This window comes from Papio anubis, chromosome 5 (genome assembly GCF_008728515.1).
Source record: "Papio anubis isolate 15944 chromosome 5, Panubis1.0, whole genome shotgun sequence".
Taxonomy (NCBI): domain Eukaryota; kingdom Metazoa; phylum Chordata; class Mammalia; order Primates; family Cercopithecidae; genus Papio; species Papio anubis.
This window is the reverse complement of record NC_044980.1, coordinates 156,327,686-156,349,320: the sequence shown is the minus strand read 5'-3', so window position 1 is coordinate 156,349,320 and position 21,635 is coordinate 156,327,686. Positions and strand designations below refer to the sequence as shown.

The 21,635-nt window shown below is 37.0% G+C and overlaps 1 long non-coding RNA gene across 1 annotated transcript in view; it reads right to left on the bottom strand.

The window, feature by feature from the left end:
- The window catches only part of LOC110743570, a 42,489-nt gene that overhangs the window by 8,986 nt on the left and 11,868 nt on the right, over positions 1-21,635 (bottom strand). The window contains exon 2 of the long non-coding RNA XR_002522858.2: positions 20,950-21,057. This is a non-coding gene — a long non-coding RNA (uncharacterized LOC110743570). The remainder of the gene's footprint in view (positions 1-20,949; positions 21,058-21,635) is intronic.

The following is a 21,635-nucleotide window of genomic DNA, read 5'->3' as shown; positions in this document are numbered from 1 at the left end:
TTTTTCTTTTCCCCCAACATACCACAATCCAGCTTAGGTTTTTTAAAAAAAAACAAAATACTGTTGCCTCCAACTGGAAATTCTTCTCAATCTCACCTCACTTCACTAACTAAACTATTGCCCTTCATGTCCCAACTCAATACTTTTTTGGGGGTACCATCCCAGTGCTCCCCAGACTATTCCACCGCTTTCTAGTCTACTATATTTGCTCTTTCTACTTTAATTTTGAAGCCTCTGTAATTACATGTCACCATGATATTTTAAATACCTACCCCCCTCCACTAGGTTGTATTTCCTAGGAAGCCAAAGATTGTGTTTGCTTTTCTCACCACTTGAATCCCAGTGCTTTGTGGTTTCAAAACTAATGATCATTCCACCGCTTTCTGAACATATTTGTCAAAGAATAAATGACCATTTAAATCTAAAAGGCTCTCAATATAAAGACTGCTTCTAAAGTCTATGCCACTCAAGTCATTTTATATAGCAGAAATAACAACATCCATATTTTCAAACATGAGTTTGAGCCAAGAACTAAACTAAGAACTGAGGCATCCATAATACATGTTTTGAGTAACACTTTGCAAAACTGAAAGCTGACTTTCTATTTTTTCCTTCTCATTGAAGGTATATCCAAAAATCTCAATTTTGAACTTAAGCAGCAAGGTAAAAATGCAACTGGCCAACCTTCTGCTTATCTGATCCTATGCAATTTGTTCAATGAAAGTAAACATTTACTTGCTTACTTCTGATAGGTCCTACTTGTATTCCTGTGTCCCAATTCCAGAAGCAGTCTTGCCCAGACTATAGTGAAGTAGTGAGATAATAGTTCACTGCAGCCTCAAACTCCTGGGTTTGAGGAATTCTCCCACCTCAGCCTCACAAGTAACTTGGGACTACAGGCACATGCCACCATGCCCAACTAATTTTTTATTTGTTATTTTTTTAGAGATGGAGTCTTGCTTTGTTACCCAAGCTGATCTCGAACTCCCGGCCTCAAGCAATCCTCCTGCCTAGGCCTCCTGAGTAGCTGAGATTACAGGCAAAAACCACCATGCACAATGCAATTCCATATTTTCAGTGGCATAAAAAGACAACCTTGTCTATTACATTATCTCTTCCTTCCAAAAACAAATAATTTTCATGAGAGTTTAATAAGACTAGCTTAAACTCCTGAGCTTTAAAAAAAAAAAAAAAGCATTTATTTTATACTTGAGGAAAAAGAAGAGTGTCACTAATCTAGCTCAATTATAAATTCCCATGAAATGTAACAAGAAGGAAGAGGAGAAAGACAGAAAGATAGAAATATAAAACAATATTGAAAAAGAGGGGTAATTAAGTCTTTGAACTAGGGATTCTGTGCAAAAATTATGTTATTCTAATATAGATACAGGAAAATGTAATAGCATTTATATATATAAACTACCCCTATAACTAACTACTAAATTAATAAGAACTTAAAGCACATAAAAATGATAAATATTTGATATTCAGACATCGCAATATTAAAATTTTGTTAAATGGTGGGCAACAACATTATTTCTTTCATACAGGCAGCAAATATTTATGGATCATCTACTATGTGTCAGATACTGGGATCCACCATTTAAAAAGGCCTAAGACCTCTGCTTCCACAAAATTTAGATATTAATAGGTAAAGATACCAATAAGAAATAAATGTAATTAATACATTATATAATTTGTTAGAAAATGATAAATGCTATGAAAAAGAAAATGGAAAGAGGCATTATGAGTACAGGGATAGGAGACTGTAATCTAAACAGATGGAGCTAGTGGGCCTCGTTAGGAAGCTGACATTTAAGTAAAGTTTGAAAGATGTGAGATAGCTGGCTATGTAAATATTTGGGGGAAGTACTTTTCAGGTACAGGTCAAGATTGTATCCATTATATTCCAAAAACTGCAAAGATATGTGTGTGGCTGATGTGAAGAAAGAAATTCAGAAAAGTACTAAGGGTCCAGTTCATATTTATTTATTTATTTATTTATTTATTTATTCTTTTTAGAGAGAGAGAGACAGGGCCTCTCTATGTTGCCCAGGCTGGTCTCAAACTCCTGGGCTCAAGCGATCCTCCTGCCTCCACCTCCCAAAGTCCTGGGATTACAGGCGCGAGCCACCATGCCTGGCCCCAGACTGTATATTTTCATTTCCTTCTTGGTTTATGTTGTTGAACATCTTTTCCTGCGCCATTTGTATATACTCTGCAGAAATATCTGTCAAGTCTTTGCCACTTTTATAATTAGTTTGTTTTCTCTACTGTTGAGTTTTAAGTTCTATATATATTTTGGATACAAGTCCTTTGTTGGACATCTGGTTTGCAAATATATACTACCAGTCTGTAGTTTATCTTTTCATTCTCTAAATAGTGTCTACTGTGAGGCAAAGGTTTTTAATTCTGATGAAGTCTAATTTATCAACTTCTTTTATGGACCATGTTTTCAGAGTTTCATCTAAGAACTCTTTGTTTAGCTGCAGGTCATGAAGATTTTCTTCTAAAAGTTTTATAATTTTACAATTGGATCTATGATTAATTCTGAATTAATGATAGATGAACCTTAATATCATCCTCATATACATAAATCATAGATTTAATTGTAAAATTGTGAAATTAGATCTATGATTCATTCATAGATCATTCATAGAGGTGCATTTTTTACAAATGGATATCTGATAGTTCCAACACTATTGAAATGACTATACTTTCTCCACTGAGTTATTTATGCATCTTTGTGAAAACCAAATGGCACCCATACAATGGAATATTATTTAGCAATGAAAAGAAATTATCTATCAAGCAATGAAACAACACGGATAAATCTTAAATGCATATTTCTAAGTAAAAGAAGCCAATCTAAAAATGTTACATCAGTCTGATTCTAATCATATGGCATTCTGGAAAAAGCAAAACTACAGTGATCAGTGGTTACCAGGGGTTCAGCAAGGAGGGGCTGACTTGTTCTGCACAGCACAACTTTTAGGGTGGTAAAACCATTCTGTATGACATATAATTGCTGACACAGAACATTACGCATCTATCAAAACCCATGAACTTCACAGCACGTTACAGTGTAGTTATATATGCAAGTTTTACAAGTTTATTTGGTAGGTCATAGGATTCCTGAATGGAATGCAGAATGTAACAAAGGAGTCTAACTGTACTGTAGACATATGAAACAACTTCTCTGAAGGGGTGTGGGAAAATGTGCTAACCTAAGTAACTCTGGAAATGAGTGTAGGTTGTAAAATTAAAGGTAAACAAAATTGTGTGTAAGACCTATGCTCTAGTCAATAAAGTTATTTTCCACATGAGTATGAGATAACAATTCAGCTACACATACTGAAATTAAACAAGGAAATTGATGGTATGTGATCAAAGCCACATTGCTCACTGTTGGAGCAGGAGTTTATCGATAAGCTAGGGAAGGAGCTAGAGTAATCCATATGGTAACGAAATTGGAGATGGTAACAAAATTGAGTTGGAGACCTCAGTGTCAACTCATGTTTACCTTAACATAGGTATATATGCTTATAAGTGGAAACATTTATAGATAGATAGATAGATAGATAGATAGATAGATAGATAGATAGATAGATAGATAGATAATGCTCAGGTCTTGGCTTCTAATACCATCTCCAAGATAAAGAACCAGAGATCCTTGGAGAAATGGATGATTCTAGGACTGTACTAGGAAATATACAATATAGGCCTACAGTATCTTCTATTGCCAGAAAGCAAGAAACTGCTGAAATAAATAAGGAGAGTGTATGAAAGAGAAAGAGGAGCCAATTAAAAGAGCCCCCAGTGTGCAAAGTTAGAACAATTTCAACAAAAAACTAAAATAATATTGGATTATAACCTAAATTATAAAATAAATATCTATGGGCCCATACTTACAGAAATAAATTAGTTAATAAATAAATGAGGATAAGAGAAAAATCTTTTATGAGGAAGAATTTCAAATCATATTTTTTGCACAATCCACCTTTAAAAAATGGGAGTACATAATGACTTTTCTCCAAAGAGCCAAGTGTGAGAAGGGGGAAAAAATGCCTCACTTTACAGTGGAGAAACCTGACAAACTAGTACAGGTAGGTAATCAAAGTCACCAACAGGAATAAGACATGTTGATAGTATGTGCCCTTAATGTGATAAAAATGACATTTTCCCTCTCTAGTCTTCCTTCCAGAAAACCAAAATGTAGATCTAATCATAATAAAAACATCACAAAAATCCCATTCGGAGGTCATTCTACAAAATGCATAACCAGTACTCTTAAAACTGTCAAGGTCATCACAAACAAGGAAAGTCGGAGATATTGTCACAGCAAAGAGAAGCCTAAGGAGATATGACAACTAAATGTAATGTATCCTACATGGAATCCTAGAACAGAAAAAGAACATTAGGAAAATGCTTGAAAAAAATCTGCAAAAAAGTATGGATGTTAGTTAATAATTGTGTATTAATACTGATTAATTTTAATATAAGCATCATATTAATTTGTTAATAATAGAAGAAATTGGGTGCAAAGTATAATGAGAATTATCTTATTTTCTTCTCAGTTTTTCTGTAAATCTAAAATTGTTCTTAAATAGGAAAAAAATTTAACATAAATAAAATTAAGTGCAAATAAAATAAATGGTCATATTTGTGTTCACCTATTTCTGGACTCTATTTCTGTTACATTGATCTATGTGTGTGTCCCTTTGGCAATACCACACTGTCTTGATTACTATAGTTTTATAGTAGGTTTTAAAATTAGTTTGATTTCTCTAACTTTATTCTTCATTCTCAAAATTACTTCAGCTATTTTGGTTTCTTTGCCTTTCTGTATAAATTTTAAGCCCAGCTTGTGTGTATTTATAAAAATTCTTCCTACTGAAATTTTTTATTGGAATTGCTTCAAATCTGGAGATAAATTTGGGCAGAATTTAAATCTTTACTATATTGAGTCTTCCCATCTATGAATACTGTATGTCTGTCCATTTACTTAAGTTGTCTTGGGCTTTTTTCAGCAACATTTTGATTTCAGCATGCAGTTTCTGAACAAATCCTATTAGCTTTTCCCTAAGTATTTCACTTTGAAAGATATTTTCAGTGGCAAATATAAATAGATAGATGTAGATATAGATATCACTATATAAATATTTGTTTTCCAATTGCATGTTGCTAGTATTAAGCAATGTGATTGATTTTGATTTTTGTGTATTGATCTAGTATTCTCTGACCTTGCAAAACTCACTTATAAGTTTTAGGAGTTTCTGCTTGGTTTGAATTGTTGTTGTTTGTAAATGCCTTGGAATTGGGATTTTCTATGTAAATAATCATGTTGTCTGCAAATAGGGGTAGTTTAGTTTCTTCTTTGTAATTCATGTGTTTTATTTCTTTTTATTGCCTCTGAGACTGGCTAGGGCTTCTAATACAATGTTGAACTGGAGTGGTGAGGTAGGACATCCTTTCCTTGTTCCTGATGTTTAGGGGGAACAAGGCTATGTGATAATAAATATGACTTGTGACATAGGATTTTTTAAATAGATAATTTTTATTAGCCTAAGGAAATTCCCTTCTATTCTTAGTTTTTTTAGAGTTATTATCATGAATGTATGTTGAATTCAGGAAAAGCAAATACTTTTGTTGCATCATTTGTATGACCATGTTGGTTTTCTTTAAAGTATTAATTCAGTGGATTACCTTGCTTTATTTTTAAATATTAAACCAGTCTTATCCCCAGGATAAATTTCTCATAGTCATATTACATTATTCTTCCTATACATTATAGATTCAATTTGATAAAATTTTATGAAGTATTTTTGCATCAATGTTCTATTGTTTTGAAGTTTTCTTTCCTTGTAATGTGTTTGGTGTTTTGTTTGTTTGAGACAAGGTGTCACTCTGTCACCCAGGCTGAAGCACAGTGGCATGATCATGGCTCACTGCAGCCTCAACCTCTAGACTCAAGCAATTCTTCCGACTTCACCTCCACCAAGTAGCTAGGACTATGGGTATGTGCCATCACACCCAGCTAATGTTCATATTTTTTGTAGAAACAGGGTTTCACCATGTTGCCCAGGCTGGTCTCGAACTCCTAAGCTCAAGCAATCTGCCCACCTCAGCCTCTCAAAGTGCTAGGATTACAGGCATCAGCCACCATTCCCGGCCTGTCTGGTTTTTAATATCAGAATAATTCTGGCTTCATAAAATGAATTGGGAAGTATTCCTTCCTCATTTATTTTCTTGATGAAATTGTGCAGAATTTGTGTTTATTTTTGTTTAAATGCTTGCAAGAATTCACCAGTGAAACCACCTGGACCTGTAGATTTCTTTTACATAAGGTTTTTAACTGTAAATTTATTTTTTAATAACAATAAGGCTATTTAAGTTACCTATTTTATCTTCAGTGAGTTTTAGTAATTTGTATTTTTCAAGGAATTAGTACATTTTATCTGTTATTGGATTTATGTGCCAAGAGTGGTTTGTCGAATTTCTTTATTATCTTTTTAATGTCTGCAAAGTCTGTAGTGATACCCATTTATTTATTCCTGATATTGGTAATCTCTGTCTTTTTTTCCATTTTTAGTCAGTTCTTATTAAGCAATATCTGTGTACTTTTGCAACTTTTCAGGTTTTCTACAATAAACATTTGTTATTTTATCATTAGAAAAATGTTATAATACAATTTTAAATATTTTAATTTTAAATTTGCTTGTTTCTGCATTTAAATTAATTTAAATGTACAATAAATTTTATAACATGAGGCTGATACATGGACTAAAAGTGATAGTGCACATAAAAATATTGTGTAAGTTATAAACATGTTAGCATTATAATTACAGACAAGCAAAGGAAGACAGTTGTATAACTGAAATAGAAAAACGTAAGAGTTTTCTAGCAATAAATAAATGGTGACATTTATATTGTGATTTGGGGAATTTAGAAGAATCTAAATAAAACATGTTTTCTCACAACATTTAAAACAAGATCGCCCACAATTAGACATGTGACTTTTATTTATTTAGAAATTTTAATCAGTTCCGAAAATCATTAATTACTAACAAACATTCAAAATCAAAGAATGGTGGAAGGTAGGCAACGATTTCATTATTTCTGAAGCATCCAGTATAGTTCTTTGAAGACCAGTCACTTAAACTGAATCTCATAGTACAGTTAATTCATTCATATTATTTAGGTCCCCAGGTAGATTACATATGGGCTTGGAACATGCTGGCTTACTTGTCCTACATTTCAAATTTAATCAAAACATAACTATTATAAACCTCTTCTGAAAAGAAGTGATCAGATTATACACTTTTAAATTTCATATTTTATATTAACATGGAATTTAGAGGCAGATAGGAAGATAGGAAAACTGGATTGTATTTTCTTTTAAAGCACTTAATGTGGGCTAGTACAACATAAATACTGTTACCATCTCTATCCCACAAAAAGATTTGCTGAATTCCCTCCCTCTGAAACCCAGGAACACTCTACCTAGTATTGGGAAGATGCCATGTTATGAAGCTCTCCTAAATACTAAGCTCTCAGAGCCCCATGAATTGCAAACAGGAAAGAAGCTGGGGAAATGACAAGACGAAAAGGACTCCAATTGTAGGAGAAAGAAGAGCATTAGATGAAGCCAACACGTTCAGCCATGATTTATGCAACACCCAAGTACTAACTCTCAAGCCAACAGCATACTTCCAGGCTATATGTAACCACCAAATTATCATAAATTAAGCTCAGGCAAAAATAAGGCCATAAAATGGACATTTTACAGTGGCTATTGACTAGGATGTTCAGTTTCCATTAAATCTTCTGAAACATTGTTACTTTGTCAACTGAATTAGTAACTGGTGTCTTCTTGGGAGAGAAATATGTAAGATTTCAAACTCCATATATATTACTCAGCACAATTAAAGTCACTCACTGTAAGAAGCCGCTATCTATATGTATCAGACTAATTATTTTGTGCTTTTTTACTAAGATAATGGGACACTGCTGCCAGTGGGCAAATCCTGATCATACATTATATCACACTTCCTAGCAATTTTGATGAAAACTACAGGTGGAGACAGATTATAATGGGAACATCTAATTGAAATTCATCTCCATTTTCCTTCAGATGGAAGACATGCTGCTTGCGCCCTGAAACATATTCAATTTCATTCAAATTGGATGCAGATTTTTCAGACAAAACTAAATTTGAAAAATGTATATATTTCAAAGGGTCCTGGAAGAGAGAGGCAGGCATACCATAAATGTTGACCACCTTAGTTTATTAGAGCTGCTGCTTCCCGAGGTAGAGAGGGAGAACTAAATTCCCACTAAAGGTCATTATGCTTGTTGTAACATATTCTACTGGCATTTAGTAACTCCATGTTTTCACAAAGACCATGAGAACTACTGTGCAACCCCTTAGTAATTTCCCAAACCCTTCATGGGGGTTGGGAAATTATTAATGACCTCCATGGGAAAAATGACCTCCATGGTCAGGTTGCTTCATCAGTGTGTAGCTCTCTACTATCTCCTTCCATATCCTGCTTCTGGCACCATTTCCTAGAGCAGAAGATGGAGATTTTTCAGTGAGACATTCAGTAAAAAGCCATGTTTTTCTTGAGCCAACAAAATTTATGCACACACACTCATATATACATGTATACACATACAAACATACATTTATCCGCACTCACATGTTCAAACATACATGTGCATACACATATATATATGCATGTATCTCTATGTGTGTGATATGTTTACCCCCCTCAATGTTGAGTTTATTGCTGTATCTCTGGCACCTATCTCGCTAATTGGCACGTAACAGTGCTTACCAAATATTGGTTGAATGAATGAGTGGATTTATGAGTGAATCACCTGTTCTTAAGAAGTATATTGTGAATACTGTGAATCAAAAAACTCCCTCATTGGTGATAAGGTTGAAAAAAATACTTAGCAATGTACCAAATAAGTACTCACTAAAATATTAATTTAAGTGGAAAAATTATAGGTTACTTTTATAAAACAGTAGACAATACACTTCTTAAAGAGTGATGAGGAGTATTAAATATATATATATTATATATATAAAAAACCTGTCTTATAGAATCATATCTTAGATTTACCTTTTGTTTTGTTTTTATTGATACATATTTGTACATATTTATAGGGTACATGTAATAATTTGTTATATGCATAGGATATGCAATGATCAAGTCAGGGTGTTTAGGGTATCAGTTGCCACAATTCTATTTTGAAACATAAAATACATTGTTCTTAACTATAGTCACCCTACTCTGCAATTGAACATTAGATCCTATTTCTTCCATCTAATTGTATGTTTGTATCCATTAACCTATCTCTCGCATCCGACCTCCACACACACCCTTCCGAACCTTTGGTAACTATCATTCCACTTTCTACCTTCATGACATCAATTCTTTTAGCTCCCACATATGAGTGAGAACATGCAACGTTTGCCTTTTCTGTGCCGACTTATTTCACTTAACTCAATGACCTCTAGTTTTATCTGTGTTGCTGCAAATAACAGGATTTCATTTCTTTTATGATCAAATAGTATTCTATTGTGTGTATATACCACATTTTCTTTATTAGGGTCATGTTTTGGCAAAGATCTGAATGAAATGAGAGAGTAAGCCAGGCATATAACTGAGGGAGGAACCTTCTAGGCGGCGTGTGCAAAGGCCTGGAGGTAGGAATGTGCTGTAGCTGGAATATAATGAGAAAAGGGGAGACTACAAGGAGTTAAGGACAGAGAGAGGGCAGAGGAAAAGATAATGCTTCGCCTGATAAGCTTTGATAATGGTTTGACTTTCACTCTCAGATGGGAGCCATTGGAGAATTCTGAACAGAGGAGCAACATGATTTGACCTTTTATAGGGTTTTCTCTGGCTACACTGTGGAGAAGAGATGGGAGAAAGGGAAAAGCAAGCAGAGCAGTTAGGAGGTGACTACATTAATCCAAGGGTGAGATGATGATGACTGGAACCACAGTACTGCAGCACAGGTGGGAAGAAGTAGTCAGATTCTGCCCCAAATCTATTATGTTGGTGCAGAAGTAGTTGCAATTTTTGCCATTACTTTCAACCATCTGATCTTCAACAAACCAGACAAAAACAAGCAATGGGGAAAGGACTCTTTATTTAATAAATGGTCCTTGGAGAACTGGTTAGCCATATGCAGAAAATTGAAACTGGATACAAAAATTAACTCAGGATGGATTAAAGACTTAAATGTAAAACCCAAAACAATAAAAACCTTAGGAGAAAATCTAGGCAATACCATTCAGGACATAGGAACACTCAAAGATTTTGTGACAAAAACATCAAAAGCAAAAATTGACAAATGAGATCTAACTAATCTAAAGAGCTTCTGCATAGCAAAAAAAAAAAAAAAAAGCTATCATGAGAGTGAACAGACAACCTACAGAATAGGAGAAAATTTTTGCAATCTATCCATCTGACAAAGGTCTAATATCCAGAATTTACAAGAAACTTAAACAAATTTACAAGAAAAAAAAATGCCATTAAAAGTGGGCAAAGGACATGAACAGACACTTCTCAAAAAAAGACATTCACGCATCCAATAAACATATGGAAAAAGGCTCAACATCACCGATCATTAGAGAAATGCAAATCAAATTCACAAAACCATCTCACGCCAGTCAGATGGCGATTATTAAAAAGTCAAGAAACAATAGACTCTGGCAAGGTTGTAGAGAAATACGAAAGCTTTTACACTGTTGGTGGGAATATAAATTAGTTCAACCATTGTGGAAGACAATGTGGCGATTCCTCAAAGACCTAGAACCAGAAACACCATTTGACCCAGCAATCCCATTACTGGGTATATACCCAAAGTATTATAAATCATTTCATTATAATGAGACATGCATCCATGTGTTCATTGTACTGTTCACAATAGCAAAGATATGGAATCAACCTAAATGCCCATCAATGATATACTGGATCAAGAAAATGTGGTACATATACACCATGGAATACTATGAATCCATAAAAAGGAATGAGATTATGTCCTTTGCACGCACATTGATGAAGATGGAAGCCATTATCCTCAGTAAACTAACACAGGAACAGAAAACCAAACACCACATGTTCTCACTTATAAATGGGAGCTGAACAATGAGAACACATGAACACAGGGAGGGGAACAACATATACTGGGGCCTGTCATGGTGGGTGGGGAGAGGGAGAGCATCAGGAAAAATAGCTATTGCATGCTGGGCTTAATACCTAGGTAACGGATTGATAGGAGCAGCAAATCACCATAGCACACGTTTACCTATGTAACAAAACTTGCACATCCTGCACGAGTATCCCAGAACTTAAAATTAAATTAATTAAAAAATAAAAAGAAGTTGTCAGATTCTGGATATATTTTAAAGGTGGAGGCTACAGGAGTTGCCTAGAGGTTTATGTTGAGTGTGGAAAAAAAAGAGTCATATATGACTTCAAGGTTTCTGCCCAAACAACTGGAAGAACTAAGTTGAATTTAAAGTGCCTAGGAGTTAGCAGGTGCTCAAGATCTAGCAGCTAGTATGCATATTTCAGCCTGAGCATCCCTAATCCAAAAATACAAAATCCAACATGCTCCAAAGTCTGAAACTTTTTGAGCATGGATGTGACACAGCAAGTGAAAAATTCCACACCTGACCTCATGTGACAGGTCACAGTCAAAATGTAGGTGCACAATACACAGTTTATTCAGCGACCCCAAGGGAAAAATAAAATTAAAGCCTAAAGGTGAGGTGTATAAGGGATATATAAAACATAAATACATGTTTACGCCTGGGTCCTATCCCCAATATATCTCATTATAAATATGCAAATATTCTAAAAACATTGAAATCCAAAATACTTTTGGTCCCAAGCATTTTGGACAAGGGATATTTAACCTGTATTCTCCTAGTGTGGAAAATGATACAAGTATTAATAAAATGCAAATCCATTATCTAGGACAGTGTAAGAACCATAGTTATTATGAATTCCATGTTTACTGTGTCAGGCTGAGTGTTAAGTGCTTTTCTTCACCATATATGAACCTTATAATGTCCCCATGGAATAACCATCTTTCATTTTGTGGTTGAGTTCACTGAGGCATAGGTGGAAATTTTTTTTTTCTTTTTATTGATAAACATTTGAGTGCCTATATCACAGGCAATACTTTACTAGGTGTTAGGTGAACAAGAATGACAAGGTAATTGTTTTCTTAGACCTTACGTTCCTTTCAGTGAAATGAACAATAAATAAATAAACGAATAAATAAGATAATTCTATAAAGTCATGAGTACTCTAAGGAAATAAGCAAGGTGACATAGCGGACAGTCACAAGAGCAAGTTGGCAGTGCAGAAACTTTACACAGGGTGATTAAGAACGTCCCATCTGAGAAGGGCCATTTGAACAGAGCAAGACCTGACAGATGAGATAAAGCCAGCCATCAGAATATCTAAAAGAAGAGCATTCCAGGGAGAAGCAGCACAAAGCTTAAATGCCCAAAGGCAGGGGGAAAGGTTCTTGTATTTGAAGAACAGAAAAAAATGTATGCAGCCCATGGTCACACGACTAGGAAATAGAGGAGTGAGAATTTGAATCCAAGTCTCTCGGGGTCTGTATTGGTCCGTTCTCACGCTGTTATGAAGAAATACCCAAGACTGGGTAATTTGTCAAGAAAAGGGGTTTAATTGACTCACAGTTCCGCATGCCTGGGGAGGCCTCAGGAAACTTACAATCATGATTAAAGGCACCTCTTCACTGCACGGCAGTGGCACTGTGAAAATGAGTGCCAGCAGAGGAAATGCCAGACACTTACAAAACCATCAGATTTCATGAGAACTCACTATCAAAAACCGCCCTCATGCTTCAGTTACCTCCCACTGGGTTCCTCCCACGACATGTGGGGATTATGGGAGCTACAGTTCAAGATGAGATTTGGGTGGGGACACAGTCAAACCATATCAGGCTCCAAAGACTAAGGTGTTTTTTGTTTTGTTTTTTTGTAGTTGCCATCTGTTTATTACAAGCAGAGCTGGCTTGACACCCATCAATCAATTTTTTTTTTTTTTTTTTGAAACGGAGTCTTGCTCTGTTGCCCAGGCTGGAGTGCAGTGGCATGATCTCGGCTCACTGCCAGCTCTGCCTCCCGGGTTCACACCATTCTCCTGCCTCAGCCTCACGAGTAGCTGGAACTACAGGTGCCCGCCACCACGCCCAGCTAATTTTTTTTTTTTTTTTTTTTTTTTTTTTTTTAGTAGAGACAGGGTTTCACCACGTTAGCCAGGATGGTCTCGATCTCCTGACCTCATGATCCACCCGCCTCAGCCTCCCAAAGTGCTGGGATTACAGGCGTGAGCCACCGCGCCTGGCCACAGTCAATCAATTCTTAAAAAGACATTTACTTTTTTTAAAAGAAAGCACGCTTATATTTGCCTTTTTAAATTTTTTTATAGATTTAGGGGTATCACAGGCAGTTTAGTTACATGGATATTGCATTGTGGTGAAGTCTGGGCTTTTAGTGTACCCATCACCCAAATAGTGAGCATTGTACCCAGTAGGTAGTTTTTACCCCTCACCCTCTCCTATCCTCCCACCTTTTGGAGTCTCCAATGTTTATTATTACACTCTGTGTGTCTATGTGTACCTACAGCTTGGCTCCCACTTAAAAGTGAGAACACGCTGTACTTGACTTTTGGTTTCTGAGTTTTTTCACTTAAGATAATGGCCTACAGTTACATTGATATTGTTGCAAAAGACATGACTTCATTCTTTTTATGCAAAGCCTGAGTTTTTAAGCACCATTCAAAATTTTTTCTAATTTTCTTTATTTAAATGTAATTCGTTGTAAACTGCATAAAGGCAAAACTAACAATCATCTCTCCTACACTATCTCTACCCCACCGAACAAATGTGTATACATTTCCTTATCTTTCCCTAGCTCATACAGACCTACCCAAGCTCCCTACATTCTATTGAATAAGTTTAATAAAAATTTTATCTGTTCGATTCTGCAGTCTTTTGTGTGTCTATCCTACTTTTCTACTGCTATTTTCCAGAGATAGAATGGGAGAGAACCCCTGCCTCATGAAAATCATAGGAGAAGACAAAAACATAAAACATAAAATAAAATGCTTTCAAAAGTTAGAAAACACCTTACGGGAAATAAACATGGCAATGCATTACAGGGTTTGGGGTAAGGGTGGCTATCACACACAGAGTGGATAATCAAGACCTCTGAGGAGATATTTTAGGGTGTTTTGGGCTGAGATATAAATGGCGAAGAAGATACATCTTTGGAAAGTGATGAGGAAGTAGCATTCTAGGCAAAGAACAGAACAGATGCAAAGACCCTGATGCAAGAAAGAACTATTTTAGTCCCAGGTGAAAGAAGGTGGCTAGGATTAGGATGGTGGCAGTGAGGAAGAAAGAAGTGGAAGAACTTAGGGAAATACTTTAGATGTTGAATAAAACTGACTTGCTGATGAATTCAATGTGGTAAAGAGAGAAGTAAAAGTACCTGGATGAAATATGATGTCATTTACTAAGATGAAGATGCTTTGAGAAAGAGCAAATGGGGAATGGGGCAAATGAGACCTGTTAGTCCTAAAGTAGTACTGGAAGTGTCAGAATCCCAAGAAGCTTGGACATTTTGTAAAGGGAAGAAAGTTTGAACAAAAGATTCTCCAGGTATTTTTGTATAAACACCTTAAGGACACAGGAGTGCAGGATAAAGGGATGAGTAACAAACCATGAGCAATTTGAAACAGAAAGTAAGTTAAGCTAACATACACAGACCTCTTAGCCTCCTGCCAGAACTACTTGAAGAACTTTATGCACATATAAACACACACATTTAATCTTCACAACAATCCCATAAAGCAGGTTCCACTTTTATCTCCACTTTACATATAAGGAAACTGAAGCACAAAGAGATAAAAATGCTTTGCCCAAAATTAAAGAGCTAGAAAATGGAGGAGTCAAGATTCAAAGCCAGTGGACCGAATGAAGAGCAAGCTCTGGTCACAGCTCTGCTCTAGTGCATCATAGAAACTAGAAAGGAGGAAGAAAAGAGCCTCAGAAACAAACGTCAGCTTCTACGGAACTCTGCCAATGATCTGTAGATCACTACAATGTAGTTTCTTTCTATAAAGGAACTGGGGCCTTATACAAAATGGAAAGGGAAACCTGAAGGAAAATTATAGTGTAACCACTTTTTGCTTTCCAATTTGTCATGACCTGACCCCAATAACAATTTCCTTAGCTCTTACGTTCTCCACTTACGAATTAGAGCAGCGAGTAACAGTAGCTCACTCTCCAGACACCATGTGCTTTGTTTGCACTCTTTTATTTTTACTTTTTTCTTGAGACAGGGTCTCACTCTGTCACTGAGGCTGGAGTGAAGTGCAGTGGTGGGATCAAAGCTCACTGCAGCCTTGACCTCCCAGATTCAAGCAATCACCCCATCTCAGCCTCCCAAGTAGGTGGCACTACAGGTGCATGCCACCACATCCAGCTAATTTTCATATTTTTTTGTAGAGATGGGGTTTTACCATGTTGCCCAGGCTGGTCTCAAACTCCTGGGCTCAAGCATCTGCCCTCCTCAGCCTTCCAAAGTGCTGGGATTACAGGTGTGAGCCACCACACTCAGCCCCTGTTTGCACTCTTTCTTGCTCTTCACAACATGTTGATGAGATAGAAATATAATTCTGCCCCTTTTTGCATAAGTAAAAACCGAGGCACAAAGAAGCTAAATAGCGTACCAAAAGTCACAGCATCAGTAAGCGGTGGAGTGACAGTTCAGACTGTCAGCCAAGAAGAGGTGAAAAACTCCAGACTGCAATTTGGTAAGAGAAGACATTTACTGGGGTCTTAGGAATGGCAATTTGGGAGAACCTGTTTTAGCTAGAAGCTAATTGTGTTCTAAAGAGAGGGAGGAAAGCAGGGATTTTTTTTTTTTTTTTTTTTGAGAGGAGGCTAAGTGTGCTGACACAAGTTGCTTTGTAAGAATTATCATTGGCGGAGGTGGCTGGATGAGTTCATGAGTCCATAGTTCATCAGCTGTTGCTGTTCCGGAGCTGCAGCACTAGCAAAATTCAGCTGAAATTTCAGGAGGTTATGGTCAGGGCAATTTGGCCCCGTTGAAAGGATCAAGCCAAGTTCCTGGGTTTTTTTTTTTTTTTTTTTTTTTTTGGTCAATGTTCCAGGCCATGCACGTGGTGCTTCTGAGTCTGGCTTCCCAACTCAATTTTAGAACTCTGAACCAGAGTGAAGCCATTTTGTATTTCACATTTCACAATACCCCGGTGATGCTTCAGCAGGATCCCTGCTCTTAACCACTACTGCAGGCTGCCTCCTATGAAACCCAGGATTTGAGCCTCTCTACCAAGCACAAGTGGTTGCCTGGTGAATAGCTGATATAGGAGACTCTGTCTTTGACCTGTTAGTGTCTAGCATGAAGAGGGACTCTAAACACCAATAACTTCTTAAATCATCATGCACAGCATACTAAAATCAAAATTAATCCAAACCTTCTGACATGGAGTTACAATTATAATTGGTCATTAAAAGTGTGCTTTAAATACAATGAAAAAATACAAAAAATAAAACCAAAACAAAGCAACACAACTGAATGTAATCTTTCAGGAAGTAAAAGCAATGTGGTTCCTTTAAGGATATATACATATGTGGTTTCTTAAGGAAATATGTTGAGAATAACCAACATGAAGACCATATTGGTTACAAATATAAATAGCTCCCCAGAAAGTATAAATAAGTAAATTCAAAGATATAGAATGATAGATCCATAATTACCTAGTAAGAAAGAATAGAATAGCCTACCAATATGTCACTAAATTTAAAGTCGACAGCCAGACAGACAATTATGATTTTCCAAAATATTCTCCTTGCAGCCCTTGCCAGAAGCAGCATATGAACTGGTTGAACTGTAGGCACAACACAGGAAGGTAATTCTATCAGATGTCACCCTTGCTCTTTAAGAGTTTACAGTCTCTGTGACGAAACTGTGGAGGCAATTTACACCGAGAAAAGAAGCATGTCTATAGAACAAAACATATTGGCATATTTGTCATCCACAAATTGGCACACAAATGTATAACTACAATATGTTATCTATACTCTGCGTGCTAGATATTCTCTATTTGTCCTTCTAAGTCCACCCTCCAACCTTCCCCATCCTGCTTTCTGTCTCAGGAGTCTAACCTTTATAGACTACATCAACTGGGCTCCCTGGCCCCTTGGATTTGGCCACTGAAAAGCACCAAGAAGAGATCAAAAATCAAAAGAGAGACAGATTGGGGCATTTGTTCTCATTTGCCTCCCTGCTGGGCCACAGGATGATGGTGGCTGTCCACAGTTCCTGTCCAGGGGTCCTCTCTTAACACCTACAAGTCTCACCAGGTTCTCATAACCACTCCCTCCCATTGTACCTGTTTCCCACCATTGCTGGCCCTGGGAACCTCACCATCTCTGAAGATTTTCCCTTACACTTGCCCACACCTTTGTAAACAGGCCATTGTTAAAATCTATTTCATAACCCTTTTTGGTTTACCATCTGTTTCCTGTTCCCCAGCTGAAACACAGTTATGTCCAAACTTGCTTTATAATCACTTGTGGAGCTTTTAGAAAAATAGATTTCCACATCCTACCCAAGACCTAATGAATCAGAATCTCTATGCGTGGAGCTAAGGAATATGTAACTTTAACAAAGAACCCAGGTGATTCCGATGCAGCCAGCCTGGCGAGCATCCCTGGATGAGCGTTTGGGAGCCACTGCAGCCCCTACCATGCCAAACTGAAGCATTTGAAAACAAACAGGATGCTCCCAGAATACAACCCCAGCTACCCTTCCCTCTAACACCACAGCAACCTACACTCAGAAAAAGAAGTGGACTCTCTATGGGGACATCCAAAGCAGAGGAAAACAAGCATACGGTCTACAATGATAGGAGATGCTCCTGAGCACATTAAGTAAATGCTCAACTACCCCTTTCACGTTTGATTAGATCCTCAATTGAAAATCACTTTTCAACCATTTTACAGGAAACAAAATCATTTTCACCTCCATCTGGTGCCAAAATTAACAAAGTGGAAAATACTGACCAGCTTAGGCCTGTCCTAATTCAGCTTAATTCACCTTAATTCAACTAGAGCACCCAGTGCCTTCCAGCCTTGGGGAAAGGAGGCCTGTTTGTTCCTGAAGACCAGGGGCCTCAAGTAGGACCAGAAGATAAACAGAATCAAGAGCCCAACCTCCTCCAGTCTCTGAGGATCCACTCTCCATTCAGAAGCCGAAGGCATTAGGAGATGGGCTAAGCTGACCATCTGTTCTTCTCTCCGATAATATGTAATTAAGTAATTTATTTATTCAGCACTTTGCACCCCCTCCTCTCTCCACCCATTAGTCAGGGATGATTATGCCAGACCCAGCTGTAGTTAACATATTGCACACTCGGACAAGTGCTGTGCTACAAAGCACTCTGCTAGCCTCCTGGCTATGGCCACCTCTCAGACCCCACTGTAGGAATGACCGCGTGAGGCTTGCTGCTCTGCTGGCTCTGCTTTCTTCCCCAACGATTAGGTGGCACTCTCTTGCTGCGCATTAAACCATTTACTGTGCATATTTAATTCATTTGTTCAAAGATAAATTTACCCACATCCCCTGATCACTTCCACCAGGCCAGTTTACTGGCTAGGCAGCACTGATGGATTTTTCCCATCTGGTAAATTTTATCTACAATATAAACAAACACAAGTGTACACAGAGCCTGACACATGACTATAGAGCAATGGGATTGACTCCATAAGCCTCAGGCAAAACTTAGAGTTGAAACTATGATAATATATAGCATATGTGATGTTTTGTATGTTACATGTTGTGTTTTGCATATCACATCTGTTATTGTGGCCTGACCAGCAAATATTTTCCTTTCCTCTGATAATGGCTTTTAATCTTTTTTTAAAAGAGAATTGTTACTCCTTACTCTATGTCCCTGCAGTTTGGATGGAGCTGGCTCTATCCAGGGTTGGCTTTAAGACTCAGTCAGCCCAATGAATGCAAATTCTAGAAATCACTGAAAATATTGAGCTCTTTCCACTGAGGTTCTTAGAAGATAGCATGGTTGCCTGGATCTGCCAGTGATCACCTTGCCATCTTAGTATTAACTAGCTGAATAAAATCAATCAAAATGAACCAGCACTCAGAGATGGAGAGATCAAGTCTGGAGCAACCAAGCCACTGTTTAAGTACCAGGATCCAGCTGAAGCTATAATTGTTCCCAGATTTCTTTGTTATGTGAACCAATAAATTTCCATTAATTCTTAAGTCACTTATTTTTTGACACTTGCAAATATAAAATGTTGATTAATATACCTCCCTTATTTTAAATGTGACAGGTCACTGTAAAAACCTCAATAACTATTCAGGCATGGATTGGGATAAATTTACCTGAGTTTAGCACATTTTTTAATATAGAGATAGATTATACAAATGGAATGTAAGCAAATAAAAACCAGACTGCAAAAGAAATTTTAAAAACAATAATTCCAAAACTGCAGATTCTTGAGAATAGGAAAAGAGTGTAAAGGTTATCATAGCACAATCTATTAGTTTCCCAACACTGATATTACTCAAGAGGAGGCTGTAAAACTTGCTCAAGATGTTGCAAGGGTGTTCTTCAAATAGAGAATATATTAGTTTGATGTCCATAAGGGTAGGCTGAAAAATAAACCTCAAAAGATATTCACATTCTAATCCATGCAACCTGTGAAAGTTACCTCATATGGCAAAAAGAAAAAAAAAAAAAAGAAGGACATTGTGAATATCATAACGTTAAAAATCTTGAGATGGACCGGTTATCCTGAATTACTCAGGTGGGTCCTAAATCCAATCGCAAGTGCCCTTTCAAGAGGGGGATAGAGGGAGATCTGAGTCCAGACAGAAGAGAAGGCAATGGGATATAGAGGTAGAGATTAATGTGGCCACGAGGCAAGGAATACTGGCAGCCACCAAAAGCTGGAAAAGGCAAGGAACAGACTCTCCCAGAGCCTCCAGAGGAAACACAGCCCAGCTGATATGTTGATTTTGACCCTTCAAAACTCATATCAGACTTCTGGCCTTGAGAACTGTGAGAGAATACATCACTGTTGTTGTTGTTCTTGTTGTTGTTTGAGATGGAGTCTCGCTCTGTCACCAGGCTGGACTGCAATGGTGCAATCTTGGCTCACTGCAACCTCTGCCTCCCGGATTCAAGTGATTCTGCTGCCTCAGCCTCCCAAGTAGCTGGGACTATAGGCGCACGCCACCACACCCAGCTAATTTTTGTATTTTTAGTAGAGACAGGTTTCACCATGTTGGCCAGGCTGGGTGCGGAGGCTCACACCTATAATCCCAGCTCTTTGGGAGGTCGAGGTGGGCGGATCACGAGGTCAAGAGACATTGCTGTTGTTTAAAACCACCGAGTTTGTGATCATTTGTTACAGCAGCTATAGGGAAACTCTTGCAGTCACTCACAACTCCAGTGTTCCGTGAGGTTTTGATTCTATACATTCTTTTACATCCTTGACAGATGATAATGATAATAATATTGGTAAACACCTTTTCAGGGCTTACCATATGCTGTACAATATTCTAACAGCTTTATATGTATTACCCCATTTAAATTTTACAAAGACCCTATGACGTAGGTTACTGTGAGTACATCATTTTGCAGATAGACAAACAGGCTCAGAAAGGTTAAATAACTGCCCATAGTCATAAAACTAATACCCTGTAAAACTAGAATTCGAACCCAAGTAATCTGATTCTGAAGTCTGTGATCTTAACTACTATAGATAAGATAATATCCATGTTTGTCCTGCAGATGATGGGTAAAGGACAAAGTCATCACCTACCTGTAAGGTGAGCTTTTTATGTGCAGATGCCTTTATTTAGAGAGAGGTTTTCCTGCTATCAATCCCAAATTGATCTTCTTCTGTAACTTCCAAGTGTTGTGAAGTCTTCTAAAGACACAAAGAATAAATCTAATTGGTCTTCCATGAAAGATTTTATTGCATCCTCTCAAGTTTTTCTTCTCCAAGGTAAATTTCTAGTGTCTTAAACCATTCTTCAAATGATATAATATCCTGATGCCTCACCATCCTAACTCCCTGTCATAACATACCAAATGTCTGTTAATATTCTGGAAATCACAGCATCCAGAACAAAATGCCATGTTCCAGTTAGGCTAGCCAGCACAGAACACAAAGAAACTATTACGACCTTTATTGACCTCTATTGATCTGGTCCTAAATCCCATTAGACTGCCTTAAAAATACATCCTTTGAGCAGCCATAAAAGAAAAATTATACATACTTTCAATGTAAGGATAAGATCCATTGAGTATACACAAAATAATTCAAAAAAGGTTGATTTTAGGACATCAAGCAAATAAATCAGATAACATAATTATCTTGCTATAAAACACATACATAGTCTGTTTAAAATATCACAAGGATTATTTTAAATGTATATCTGAGCTCACAAGAAAATAATGAAGATCCCTAGGGGTCAAAAATGAATATGGAAGGAACTCAGACAG